This window comes from Muntiacus reevesi, chromosome 1 (genome assembly GCF_963930625.1).
Source record: "Muntiacus reevesi chromosome 1, mMunRee1.1, whole genome shotgun sequence".
Classification (NCBI taxonomy): Eukaryota; Metazoa; Chordata; class Mammalia; order Artiodactyla; family Cervidae; genus Muntiacus; species Muntiacus reevesi.
The window spans coordinates 57,223,663-57,237,555 of record NC_089249.1 but is presented as its reverse complement, the minus strand read 5'-3'; the positions used below and the strand labels follow the sequence as shown (position 1 = coordinate 57,237,555).

Below are 13,893 nucleotides of genomic sequence, written 5' to 3'. Positions count from 1 at the left end.
ATTGTATTTCAGACTGAGAATGGAAGCTTTTAGAGGTTAGAGACCATGTCTTCTAAATTGAATTTACGTAACACTCAATAATGCCTACAAGTTTTAGATCCATTTATTAAACACTTTATGTCTTCTTATTGCATGCCAAATTGAAGTATAGTATTGAAAATCTTGAACAGGTATTCAGATGTTTCTTGGCCCATGGAGTTCTTGATCTTTTCCATTTTTCCCATGTTCTGATCCTTAACACAGGTCCAAAATGGAGAAGGACAAAGGGAAAGGTAATGATAGCATTCTGGTGTGCTTAGGATCACAACTTCATTTACTTACATATTTACACCCCTCCTAGTTTCACAGAGGATTTGAATTGGTTGTTTGGGACTATCAAAAAAAATAAATAAGGTCAGGATTGGCTGAGCCAGTTGACTGTAGATGGCAGGCATCTTGTTTCTTTCCTGAGTTTCCTCTGGGTTCACTATCTGGCAGTTGTAATCTGGTGGCTTGATGGCTGCAACACCCTTGGTTTACTGATATGACAGACTATATTTTAGTTCACATACCCGGAAGGAAGGGGGCTGGTCAGTGAAGTTGGGAACTGTCATTCAGTGCCCTGTGCTCTCCCCTGGGGAAGAGGAAGCCATAGCCAGAAGTGCAGAGTGAGCCAGCCCTTGCTTACCTGACTCAGCTCAGGGGCCCCCTCTCCTGGGGAGTCTTCCAGCACCTTCTCCCAGACTCCCCCTACTTCACTTCTTAGGTGTGGAGGTCTAACAGTACGGGTCACTTGTCACACTGTGTGGTTCTCTGGGAGCTTGTCTGTCTACCATGCTGCCCTCTAAGCAGCTTAAGGAAAAGTGTGATGAATTATTTAGCTTGTGACTTCCAGAGTCTAGCAGAGAGAGTGTCCATATAAGTAAGCAAGTGGTAAAATCACACCAATAAGCCTTCAATAAAACATTAACACAGTGTGTCTCTAACTCTATTCCTGAAAATACCCCCAAACTCACCACAAACTCTGTTTGCCTCCCTTGAATTCAGACCATCTTCTTTGGGTAGTTGCCCAAAGAAGGCTCAAGGTGTTCCTGGGACTGGGGGCAGTGGAGGAAGCCGTGTAACAGCTTAACCGCCGAGATGTGTTAGAGGTCCAGGTGTTGCTTCTCACGGCATTTTATAAAATGCACGGGGAAAGATACTCGCATGTTTTTCTCTATCACATTGGTGCTTTGAAGTTTTTCTTAATTGGGCTGTCTGCTTTAATTAGTCTGGCTTCATATTTTCTTTCTTTTTTCCCTTTCTTTCTTTCTTTTCCTTTTTTAAAACCTTTGGTCAAGTGTCAGAAGCAAAGAAGGTTACATAAAAGGTTTTAACTTTTTGTTTTCTTTTTACTTTGCCAAAGATAGAACTGGCCCTTAGTTCAGCTTGTCCTGCCACCTTCTTTGATAGGGAATGTTAGACATTTGGCCCGGTTTTATTCCTTTTTCTGTACACAGGGGAGAAGAGTAAAGGTGAAATGACTCTATCTACGTCTCGGTTCATGAGCGATACGAGAGGCTGACTGGGAGGACTTGAACATAGCTGCTATCCTCTCCCCAACCAAATCAAACCAAAGAGAAAAAGACTGGACTGTTTACATAACCTATTTATGAGCATAGTAGAGTTCTAGAATTTAAGATTTACTTCTCATTTGAAAAAAAGAGAAAAGTGAATACCTGTAATTGTTGTATTAGATTTTACTTGTTTACTGACTGTCAGACAGCCATTGAGACCTGTCACAAGAGCTGCCGTTCCTAAGTTGCTGACTGGTGTGATCACATTTTTACTGCAGTGATGACAGAGAGAACTGAGCTAGCCTGTTTAGAAAGTGGACCATTCGGGCTCCTCAGAGTCATTTGTGTGTGTTAGAGGATCAGTTATTCTAAGGACTGAGACCTAGTAAAACGCACGGAGTGCCGCCGTAGCGCAGAACTTCCTTTCTTCAGCCTCTGCACCTGAGGACCTTGCCCGCAGTTCCTGGAGAATGCCGGTCGCTGTGGCGCTGCTGATGCCGAGGCTGGGAGCGGGAGGAACTTGTGCTTTCCAAGTTCCGCAGCGGGCTCCGTCCCTCCTCTCTTTCTTCCTTCTCTCCTGTCTTCTCCCTTCCTTATTCTTCCCTCTGCCTTTTCTCTTTACAGAGATACTATTTTACGTACAATTGAATGGCCTCATTTAGAGGCTGTGACAGACGGTACGCCTGTGCAGCCACTGTCTTATCAGGATACAGGACATTTCCATCACTTCAGGGAGTCTCTTGTGCCCCTGTGCAGGCAGCCTGCCCAGTCCCAGGCACGCACTGACCTGTCACCCTAGGCGAGTCTGCCTGGTTTACAATTTCATATGAGACACACAGTGCGTACCTTTCACATCTGGTTTTTTGCTCACCGTGGTATTTCTGTGGTTCATTCACTTTACATCTGTCAATGGCTCTTGCCTTTTAAATGCCAAGGAGTTTTCCACCGGGTGTCCTGATGTCCTGTATGGGGAAGTGCAGCAGAGAAATCAGGGCTCCGGAGGGGTACATGCATAGGCTGTCTGTAATCCCCCCTGCTCCCAACTTTCCCTAGCACTGGAGGAAGGCTGAGAGGAAGAGCCAGAAGACAAATGGAGATCTGTGTGTGTGGGGGGGAGGGAGGGGGAGTGTCACCTTTTCACACTCAGAGCCTTGAGTCTTGCTAGTCTGTAAGTGTTGGGCTTCTCAGAATGCTTTTCTGGTTACCTTCAGCTTGTGGCAGCCAGTGTGATCTTGGTACTTGTCTTTCTAGAGATAGGGGGATGGGCATTCCTAGGCATTTAAGGTCTTGTGACCAGTGAGACTGCTCTAGGTCTTCTGCATGACTTCCGCCATCCGTGCTGGCGCTCGGCCAAGGCCACGTTCAGAGACACAGGAGCTGGGAAGCCCATCTGGTGTGCGGCCGCCAGGTCCCCCCGCCTCTCACCCCAGCCTCGGCCTGGGAGCTGTCTAGCTGCTGTGGTGCTCTATCCCGGCTCAGCTGGCAGCTCTAACCCAGGTGGGAGGGATGAAGCACAGAATTGTATTTGCATTGCTCTGTTATCAGCCCAGTTACTGTGCCTGTAACCTTGTTGAGTGTCACCTTGCGAGAGGCAGTGGTCACTTAGGACTCGGGAGAAGGCACCGTGCGGGGGTGGGGTGGGGAGAGGGGCGATAGCTAAAGGGTATGGCATTTCTTTTTGAGGTGCTGAAAATGTCCTAAGCCACGGATGATGGTTGCCATATCTGTGAATATACTGAAAACCACTGAGTTGTACACTTTAAATGGTTGAATGGTGTGGTATCTGAATTATGTCTCAAACCATTTTTTTAAAGTGTGGTTTAGAGCCAGGACAGACCAGTTGATGAATGGGGGGAAACTGACATCACATATGATGTGACCTATTGCTAAATATCCTAGTTTTCTTCACAACGCTAGTTCCATGGGGTGGGGTGGGGCATGTGTGTGTGTGTGTAAGAGTGTGGTCAGGAGGGGATGGGCTTCAAAGTGTCAGGTGAACCTGAGTTTGAATCCCCATCTGGCTGTTGTTAGCTAGGTGTCTGTAGTGGTTTCTTCTCCATAAAAAGGGACTAGTAGTACCTATGTTATGTAGTCTTTTAAATGAGCTCGGCAGGCGCAGCCATTTTCAGCATGTGACAGCCATATAGCAAAGTATAAGGGGAAGAGGTCCCAATGTCTGTGAACTGTGCTCAGTTAAGGACCGTTCGCTTGAATCCCCCTGCTGACATGCGTTGGTCACAGTGGCAGAGGTCAGTTAATTTGCTGGACTCTCAGCTTCTGAATTTTTTTCTGCTTTAATCCACGTGGTTTGAGTAGGTCAATGATAAGCTCTTAGATAACCCACTCATGTCCCCTGCTTCATGAAGCCTTCCCACCTGGGTTGCTGCTCCCTTCACACTGATCCCTCAGCCCTTGAGGCATGCTGGTTCTAGTATTTATCAGGTCGTGCCATTTTAGTTATTTATACTTCTGTCCTGCCCATATGCTATGAGCAATGCAGGGCAGGGACTTTGGCTTTCCAGTTATGGGGCCCTGAGGCCCTAAGCACTGTGCAGGGTGCTAATGTTTGTTGAATGAATGCCCAATGGTTTTAATCCTGGGGACAAGCCAGATTGGAACTGGAAATACCAGTTTAGGCACCGTGTGCTGGAGGTTAGCAGTGGGTTTTCCTGGAGCACTGTTTCTGTCCCAGCACCAGTTCAAAGGGCTGCACCCTGCCCCAGGATGGGGGAGCGGCCACAGGGCCGGGAGAGCTTCCCTCCTGCCAGGAAGCTGCTGGTGAGGGGTACCTGGAGTTATGGGGAGGGAGAGAGTGCCCTGGCCTCACTGGAGAGCTGGTCTTATTACCTCATAGTCCTGCTGCTATTTGTGTTCTTACTTGATTCCTGTAAAATTTGCACTAAGCAGCAGCTGTAGCCAGGACCCATTTCTGATCCTTCAGCGGAGCCGAGATGGAGAGGCAGTGTGTGCAGTGGGTAACAAATGGACTCTGGAGGCTGACCCCCTGGGGTTCATTCCTGCCCTGCCATGTGCCAGCTCCAGGGCACAGGGCAAGTAGTATAAGCTCTCTGTGCCTCAGTTATCTCACCTGGAAAATGAAGGAGGTGAAATGAAGGCAGAAGGAGAAAAGGGCAACAGAGGATGAGATGGTTGGATGGCATCACTGATTCAATGGACATGAACTTCGGCAAACTCCAGGAGGTGGTAAAGGACAGGGAAGCCTGGCATGCTGCAGTCCATGGGGTCGCAGAGAGTCGGATACGACTGGACAACTGAACAACAACAACGTTTACACTCATAGGGTTATTTTCGTGATTAACCATACATAAAGTAAGCACTCAATAAATGTTTATTGAGCAGCCAGTGTTTGTTGGATTTACAAAAAATAAAGAAGATGAGGCTTTTAAATTTTGCTATGATTGCCCCTCTAGCCAAGAGTGCTATGTGGGGCTCTGGGACAAAGAAGAGAATTCTGTCATGCTACTTGACAGCAAGGCAAAGTACACAGTCGGCTTGCTTTGCTAAAACTCAGGTGTTTACTGCTTCTTAGTGGAAGAAAATATCCCCAGAGAAGGGCTTTGGTGACCAGGTTTTTATGCTGCCTAAACCTAGCTGCACATGCCCTGAAGGAACTGCCGTTAGTTTTGGAAAGCCTGTCTCGGTGTGGTCAAGTAGGTGGAAGTCTTTTCAGCCTGAAGTCATTTTTCGTCTTGCTCAGCCTTGTCCAGCCTTCATGTCCATCACTAGAGAAAATGATCTTTGCGGCATTAAACCCTCAGTTCCTGATGCTGCCTGACCCTCAGCAAGCCCCGGGATGAAGTCGCCAGCCTCTCTGCAGACCATAGGATGCTACTCTGGTGTGCATACCTTTGAAAGGGTGTAATTGACCTAACTCAGCTGGCTGCAGAGCACAGTGAAATCGGTGTTGGGTTGACTTCTGAGAAATGGAATATTTCCTGCCATATCAGTAAATGAGGATGTCACATAACTGTCAACTTTTAGACTGTGAATTTTTTTTTTAAGTCATTGCTTCTCTTTTGTTGTTGTTGTATGGGGAGGGTGAGGGGAAGGTGATATACTTTTCTGAGTAGTGTGAATTATTATTGTATGTCAAATAATTGAGGCTATTGTTGATATTGTCTTTGCTTTATTGGTGTTTTTCCATTAATGACTTTCTAAACATGAGATTTTGGGAAGAGATTTTTAACCAATTCTGTTCTGTGTTATAAGGTCAGACTAGATGTCTGTTTTTAACTTAACATTTTTGAATGAAAATGGGTAGTAATGTATATCCACTTAGCATAATTTTCCCTTGTATATTCCTTGGTTAATTACATATTTTCTGAGAAAATATTTTAGGGACACGGGCAGTGTTAGGGACACTGGCAGGTTTAGGGACACTGAGCCCTTGAAGGATTTGTTTTTGTCTCTTTTTACAGATTACTTTGAATCTTCTCTTTCTTGCAGTGTTTATATTTTTGATGTTGTTGCATAAGTTTTTGAAACACTTTTTATTCAGGTATAAATATATATGTACAGATAAAAGTGCACAAATTAGAAGTGTGTATACCAATGGATTTTCACAAATCATCACACCCATAACAGCTCAAAAATCAGAGCGCTGCTCAGAGCATTCCTGGTGATCTCTTCCTTTCCCCCCTGCCCTGTCCTCACTCAGCAGAGAGTCATGCCTCCTCTTTATCTAACAAGAATTATACAGGATGTTCTTGTGGGCACATACATTTTTAAATGAGACAGGACCTCTTCCGTCTCACCGCAAGTTATATATATTTTTTTTCTTCCTTCACTTTCAGTTCTTTGTAAAACTCTCGGAAGTAAGATGTTTTGTGTTTGATGCTCACTTCTAGGGAATCACACTTGCGTATTTGAGTTCCCGGGTTCCGAGGAGGCAGCCATGCTGCTGAGATCGGGGTCCCCTGCCTTGTCCAGCCTGAGTCTGTGTCAGGTTTCCCTGCACGTCCCCCTGTCAGACTGCTTTGCCTTAAATGTGTGGAGTCACAGACAGAAGTGGAGCTCTACATGTAGGGGCAATGGAAGATTATGCTGTGCATATAAATCCCTGTCATGTTAACTCCTGGCTCTTTAGATACAGAGTGGGTCTTTTTCCCTCGTAAGTGGAAGGATCCTGAATACAGGAAGAGATTCCAAGATGATCACATACAGTGTAAGTTAGTTCATATGCAAGTTGATTTGAGGTGGCGGGGAGGTGATATGACCTTTGTTCTCAGTCTCTCTGATTTTTCATGAATACCGAGATTTCTGTTTGTCTACTTTCTGGGGAAAAAAAAAAAAGGAAGCTCTGCTGTGATGGTGCTAGCAGACTCACAGCAACGGTCTGAGAACCTGGTGCCTGTAGGGTGAATGCAGCAACGAAGGGGAATGGCCTTATCGCGGCTGCAAGGAGTCGGCAGCCAACAGGAAATGATGAAATGTGCTGGGAGAATTCTGCTGGGAGCTGAGGTCAGACATACCAGCAGGGTCGGGAGGAGGCAGGTACAGAAGCGGATCTGCAAAGTTAGGCAGTTGAAGCTGCTGCCTTCGACAGGAAAACGTGAGTGTGCTATTTAAAACCTACTTTTCCTTTAAGAGAGACCTTTTGAAAGTAAAATTTTCATTGATCTCTTTTTTTTTTTTTTCTGAGTGATTGATGTACCAGAACTCTTACCTTTTAAGCACACCTTGTTTAGAGCTTCTTAATGGAAATACTTAGGCAGTTCAATATCGGCTGAAGAGTGTGGAGTGTTCTATCCAAAACAGTTTGAGAAAATGTCAAAGTAAATGTTTGATTTTCTTGATGAATACATTTTGACCGAAACTACATGAAGGTCTATGCTTTATAATTTCTACTCTGGTTTTAGAACATATGTGCATGCTTCATTTCAAAATAGATTAAATAATAAAGAATAATTAAAGAGTAAATTAAAAACTTTGGCATGTTTTATTTTAGAAAGCTTGCATACCTCTAGCTGTATGTTTTTCTTACTGAGTAGCTGAATGAATTACTTGAGTTAGCTTTTAATAAAGAGTTGGTTTTTTTCCCCCCTACTGTCAGGCTTTATGTTTATCACATGCTGCCATTTCCTTTCTTAACAGCCAAATCTAATCTGCAAACATGTAACTGGGACGTGTGAAAGAAAATGAACAAATTAGCTTTTCCAGTTGACTGTAATTGCTGTTTCATGACCGTCTTTTCCAGAATCCCAGGATCAGCTTGCCGCTTGCTCCAAGGCTCCTCCTCCATCTTTCTCCTCATCAGTTCTTATTTTTCTTCTCAGCTGGACCCTGTGCCCTTGTCCCCATTCATTGCTATCACTGGACACTTTGTTTTCATTTTTATTGGATAGTAAAATGTAAAACTTTTATGGTTTCAATAGCTGAGCAGCTTTACATACATATTTGTTTCTTTTCTTGGAAGTCATTTTCTGGAATTAAAACATTGGCCCCCTCTCTCTTTTCTTTGTTTATGCAGTACTGTAATTCTAGTTAGAAGATTTTTTTAAAAAAATTCCTGATACTTAAGTGATTCATCACTAAGTGAATGTATTTATTGGGTTACCTATTGCTGTTAACATTAGAAAGGTGGTGTCCTCTATTCTCCAAAAAGTGCCATATTAGTACAGTCTGTGCCATGCAGAGAAGCATGTCTTCTTGTTAGGTCATTCCTAGTGTGAGGTATGTATTTCTAATACTTTCAGGATTGTATATTTCCTATTTTCTAGAATCCTCCCCCACCCAACATATGATATTTCTCTCAGACCTTAATCAGGTTTCACCCTTGCTCTTAGAATATCTCCTCAAAACCCTCTGTCTTCATAATGTGATATCTTACCTAATTCTCAGTGAATTTCAATGCTGCATTTATGAAAATAATAAACAAGTATCCTAGCTTCAAAATGAAGCATGTCTTAGAGGCCTGAGATTCAGGCCAGTAGTAAAAATGAGCCCCCCTCCCATACATTGTTAGTCTTCTGTTTTGCTCACCCATATAATTCTATTATTTAGGAGGTGGCATAATTAAAAAGTGGGAACATGATCTTTAGAGTTGTAATAGCTCTTGTAGTCGTTACAGTCAGGCCCCTTCATTTTTTTAAACCAGGAATTAAGTCCAAGAGGTGAAATGCCCTGCTGACTTGTTCAAGGTCACTTGACTTGTTGGTGGCTGAGTGAGTCTGGACCCCAGGTCTCCGAATTTCTGGGCCATTGGCCTTTCCTTTATCTGCTTTCTCCATATATTATCTCAAGATAAATTGGCCAACACTGGCTTTTTTCCTCTGAAGAGTCTATTTTCAAATACTCAGCTTTTATTCAGCAATTTCCCTGAGTACCATTTGGCATAGGTGCGCAATGCATTACCTCAAGCACAGTGTTGACATTTCTCCCTCTGAGAGATTTTTCTTAAAAACAGAGTTCTCTCTTTTATAAAGTTTTTCTTCCTCTCCCCTAAACTAGGTCTTACTCAATTGATACTGTTATAAGAAAACCTCATTATATCATTATCTGCTAGATGAGAAATCCAAACTTAATAAAATCATAATTAAAGAAATCGACTGAAGTACTTGATTCTTCTTTGAAAAGAGGATTCTTCAAGATGTGAAAGGAGAACCCTGAACTCTAGGGGAGCTTTATGGTCCCTGGGAAGAAATACTGACAGCTCTGTCTTGCTTCCTTTCAGCCTGGAGTAACTGGGTTTTAGAATAGATACACTTTAAAACAATACATTAAACCGTAAGTAAAGGGGGTAATGATTGAATTTATAAAAATGAAATTTACCCACAACCTTCCAGAAACATTTAAAAATAGTCTCTCCTAAATATTGAATTTGAATCCTCTGAAATTCAAGTATGGGAATTAGATGCAAGTAGAGGCATGCTGAGAACAGTGTGTGACTGTTCTCAGCCCTTGATGTGGCTCCCACTCTGCCCAGAGTCACCTTAAAATGCCTTGGAGAGGTTACAGAATAGCACTTATTTGTATTTTCTGAAGTATTTAGAGGATATATTACGGAGAATTTCTGAAATACATACACTACAGTTTGGAAATAGGCATTTTCATAAATATTTTAACTGTACTTAAAATTGTGGTCGATAGCTTTATACCTGTCTTAATTTTTAAAACCTGGTAATAAAGTAAGTTACATGAGCAGTGTTTTTCGGTACTAGGTCAGGACTGTGTCTTTCCTTGTGGTATTCTGGTAGCCACCTTTTTGTCACTGACCTGAAGAAGCTGCGGCTTTCGTTGCTGAGTCAGATGACCACATTGGGGGGTTGAAGAAAGGGTGAAGCCTGCTTCAGGGAGTGGTTTAGTTCACTTCTCCCATAATTTAGTTACCTTTCTTCCCCAATTAGCATTTTATATGTACTGTTACATTTGAGTACATATTAAATATAGAATATCTTAAATGACTTCCTTTTCTTAATATGTAATTGGCTTTCTTAATATGTATATATATGTAATTATACACGTATATAAACATATAATTAATATATAATGGTTCTAGTCAGTAATAAGTAATATTTGACATTCCTCCTTGCACCTAGCTATTGCCTACAGTAGTGTAAATTCCGATTCTGCTTGTGAAGTTTAAAGATGTGAAGGGGGATATGGTGTTGGCTTTGCTGCAGGCTGAGGAGGGCTTTAAAGGCAGCCCCTGAGGCTGCTCTTGACCCAGAAGTCCCAGAGAGTGTGAGACGTTGGGGTCATCTGGGCCATCTTCACGTCTCTGCTTGAGGCTGCTCTTCAGACCTGCTTCTAGCTATGGCCTTAGAATCTCTTCTGAGGTTTTGAAGAAACTTCTGGTAACCCAAGTAGATCCCAGGCACTAGAAGCAGGTGAAGAGGACTGTGTGTGTTGGGGGTGGGGATGGATCATATCAATGAAAAATATGGGCCATTGCTTTGAACGAACGAATGAGTGAATGAAAGGATTGCGTGGTCCCCTTCCAATAGAGGTTGAAGGTGCTGAAGCCGTGTCTCACCGAGCGGGTCTGACTGCATCTGCACCTCAGTCCTGCCTTGGTGTCGGGTGACAGGCTAGGTGTCTGCTTAGCATCTCCAACAGCCTGGGAATCTGCCCTGTTCTGTTTTCATTAGACTGTCATACATGAATCATAAGACATGAATCTCTATGTGGACTCACAAGCTTATTGTTCTATTTTTGGATAACTTGAAGAATCTAACAGAAGGTGTCCTGAATTTGAAATGTGTGCCAGTGGCTATCACAATAGTATGTGATTTAAAATTTCTTACTGTTAATGTGAAGCGTGTGCTACACATTTCATACTGTCTTGTTTCCCATTGAGATTTGTTCTGCAGTAGCCCTTGAGGGAGATCAGGGAGAATGATTTTGCAGGAAAATGCTTACCTGACAAAATGTTATTGATGAAATTAACAGGGCTAAAATGTTGAACTTACCAATTTGGAATTCCCTTTGATTCTCACATTCCTAACGCATTAGTAGTGCTTGTTTAGCAAACTCAATGAAGCCCAGGGCAATATGGAGACAATGAAGTGATCTCTCTGTGGTTCTTTTCTGATATCAGTTGACACAAAAGGGATACATAGCACGGGGCACAGTGGACTGATGACCAAATATCTGTTGACTTGGAAAACAGAAACATTTTGTTAATTTAGCAACTGAGGGTGTTCAGTTCAGGTTCACTTTATTCTCCAGATCCACCGTTATTGTGCAGGAAGAATGTTACACATCAAGACCAGGAGGCCATGCAGAGAAGTCTCAGGACCACTTTTTTTTTTTTAGGCAAAATCATTGCATATTTAATGTTAACTTCTAAGGCATTAATTTATCTTCGGCACATCCAGTAGACTTCTAAGGCTGAAGAGTTTGAATTTGGGATGGGCAAAGTTTGTCATAATGATGAGAAGTCATGATGTGAGGCTTATGTAACTTTGCTTGTTCAGCACCTGACTACTTTCGTTAATAGCTGTGCAGGCACCTGAGCCAGCTCTGTGCTTATTTCCAGCATCCATTAGGTCACTACCTGGAGGGACAGTCCACCCGAATGCTGGCTGGCTGGATCACTTGTTTCAGGCATGCATGTGTTCAGCTTACCTGCTTGGCAGAGTTTGTGGTGTGCTCAGTTTATGTCCGGCATGGTGCTTGTAGGCCCTGGGATCCATGATGGTTGAGATTGAGTCCTTGCCCCCGAGAAGCCCCAGTCCAGACAGGTAAAGAGACTTCTAAACTCCAGGGTGAAGAGTCTCCTCACACTGGCACCTTATCTGCTGTGAAGAATGAGAGGGGTCAGGTCACACCTCAGTTTGGTGGTGTGTTTTGAGAGAGAGATTTGTCAGGTGGACAAGAGAGGCAGAGGGAAATACATACTCGAAGGCAAGGAAGTCTGAGAGAACACGCTGTGTTCAGGAGTTGGATGTGGCTGACGGTAGTATATACACAGCCGGGCTTCAGGAACCTCAGGCTTATCAGGTCCGGGCCAGTGTTTTTCATCCTAACCCCATTCTTCTGAATTGTCTTTTTCTCTTCATGGCGTCACCAGCTACTTTGCCGCCAAAATCAGAAATTTTTTTAAGGGTTCTCCTTCCTTTTTTTTTCCCTCTTTTGAACGTTTAATTTTGTATTGGAGATTCCCTGGTGGCTCAGACAGTAACGAATCTGCCTGCAGTGCAAGAGACCCAAGTTCCATCCATGGGTCGGGAAGATCCCCTGTAGGAGGGCATGGCAACCCATTCCAGTACTCTTGCCTGGGAAATGTCATGGACCAAGGAGTCTGGTGGGCTACAGTCCATGGAGTCACAGAGAGTCAGGCACCATTCAGCAACTAACACTTTCGACATAGCTGATTGACCACGTTGTGATAGTTTCAGGGGAACAGCGAAGGGACTCAGCCATCCATCTACTTGTATCCCCATCCTCAAAATCAGGAACTTTCAATCCTTGTTCCCCTCTGCCCCCCATTCACAGATTACTTCATCCTGTCTGTTCTTCTCTTGACTATCAGTCCTCTTTCCTGGTCTAACCCTTTCTCCTTCTCCAGTCTCCAACCTCTAGGAGTGGCACTGTCCAATGTGGTAGTTGGTAGTCGTGTGTGGCTATTTATATTAAAATGAATTAAAAATAAATACAAAAAAGTCAATCCCCCAGTTGCACCAGCTGCATTTTAAGCCCTCAATTGCTAGTGGCTGCCATATTGGACTGTTCAGCTCTACAGGCTTGATGATCTGTTCGCTGCTCTCTGTCCAAGGGAACTTTCTTTCATGGGCTTTTGGTCAGGTCCCTCCTCATAACTTTTCAGATTCCCAGTGTGACCTTCAAGCTCCTGGGCCTAGTAGTGCCTGTCTTGCCTTGCATTCAGCTCCTCCCTGTCTGCCCCTCTGCCGGCACATTCTCCATTCTTTCATACCTTTTAACCTCTCTCTCTCTCCAGAATACCGCTCACTGTCCATGCCTTCTCCTACACACTTCAGACCTAGCCCAGGAGCCCTCCGCTGGCTGGCTTCCAGGTAATCTGCTTCTCGTTACACTCCAGTCCTTGTGACCTCCCCGCCGTATGCGCCCCTGCGAGGGCGTAGATGGTTGTTATCGTGTGCTGCTGCTGTTTGTCTGTCGCCCTGCGGCAGGTGGAGTGGCTAAGCTTTGGGGACAGATAGACTCAGTTTCAAAACTAACCATTTACTTGCCGTATGGCTCTGGGCAAGATATTTAACCTCTCTGACGCTCGGTTTCTTCTGTACAATAAAGATTATGATGCTTTCTCTCCTGTGAAATGAAACCAAATGTGCAGAGCCCCCAGCCCTGTCCTTAACTCAACAGCTCTTAAGTCATAGTTGAGGCTGTCCATCTAGACAGTTATCATTAGTGTCCATCCACCTTGCTATAACTGTATCATCTACAAATAACGTTTTCATTCTTTTTTTCTAATTCTGATACTGCTTACTTACTTTTCTTGTTCTGGCTAGTCCTCCAGTACAGTCTGAACAGAAGTGTACCTGAAGAGTGGCCCCTTCTCATTCCTGTGCCTTCTGTTTGCTGCAGTTCTGTGTGTACGTGTGTGTGTGTGTGTGTGTGTGTGTGCCTTTTAAAATTAATTTACGGCTGTGGTGGGTGTCCGTTGCTGTATGTGGGCTTTCTCTAGTGGCATCGAGTCGGGGCTCCTCTGATTGCAGGCTTCTCACTGCAGTGGCTTCTCTTGTTGGGGAGCATCGGCTCTAGTGTGCAGAGGTTCAGTAGTTGTGGCTCGTGGGCTTAGTTGCTCCGTGGCATGTGGGGTCCTCCTGGACCGGGGATCAAACGTGTGTTCCCTGCATTAGCAGGTGAACTCTTAAGCTCTGGACCACCAGGGAAGTCCTGTGATCACTGATCT

The 13,893-nt window shown here is 44.0% G+C and overlaps 1 protein-coding gene across 2 annotated transcripts in view; it reads left to right on the top strand.

Moving 5' to 3' along the window:
• PACSIN2 (protein kinase C and casein kinase substrate in neurons 2) overlaps positions 1-13,893 on the top strand; it is a 108,584-nt gene that overhangs the window by 36,128 nt on the left and 58,563 nt on the right. The window contains exon 1 of one of the 2 annotated variants that reach the window (XM_065945078.1): positions 7,088-7,107. The exons of the other annotated variant lie outside the window; for it this stretch is intronic. The gene's annotated coding sequence lies outside the window, so the exon portion shown is untranslated. Of the gene's footprint in view, positions 1-7,087; positions 7,108-13,893 lie in introns of those variants that run through there. 2 annotated transcript variants of the gene reach the window in all.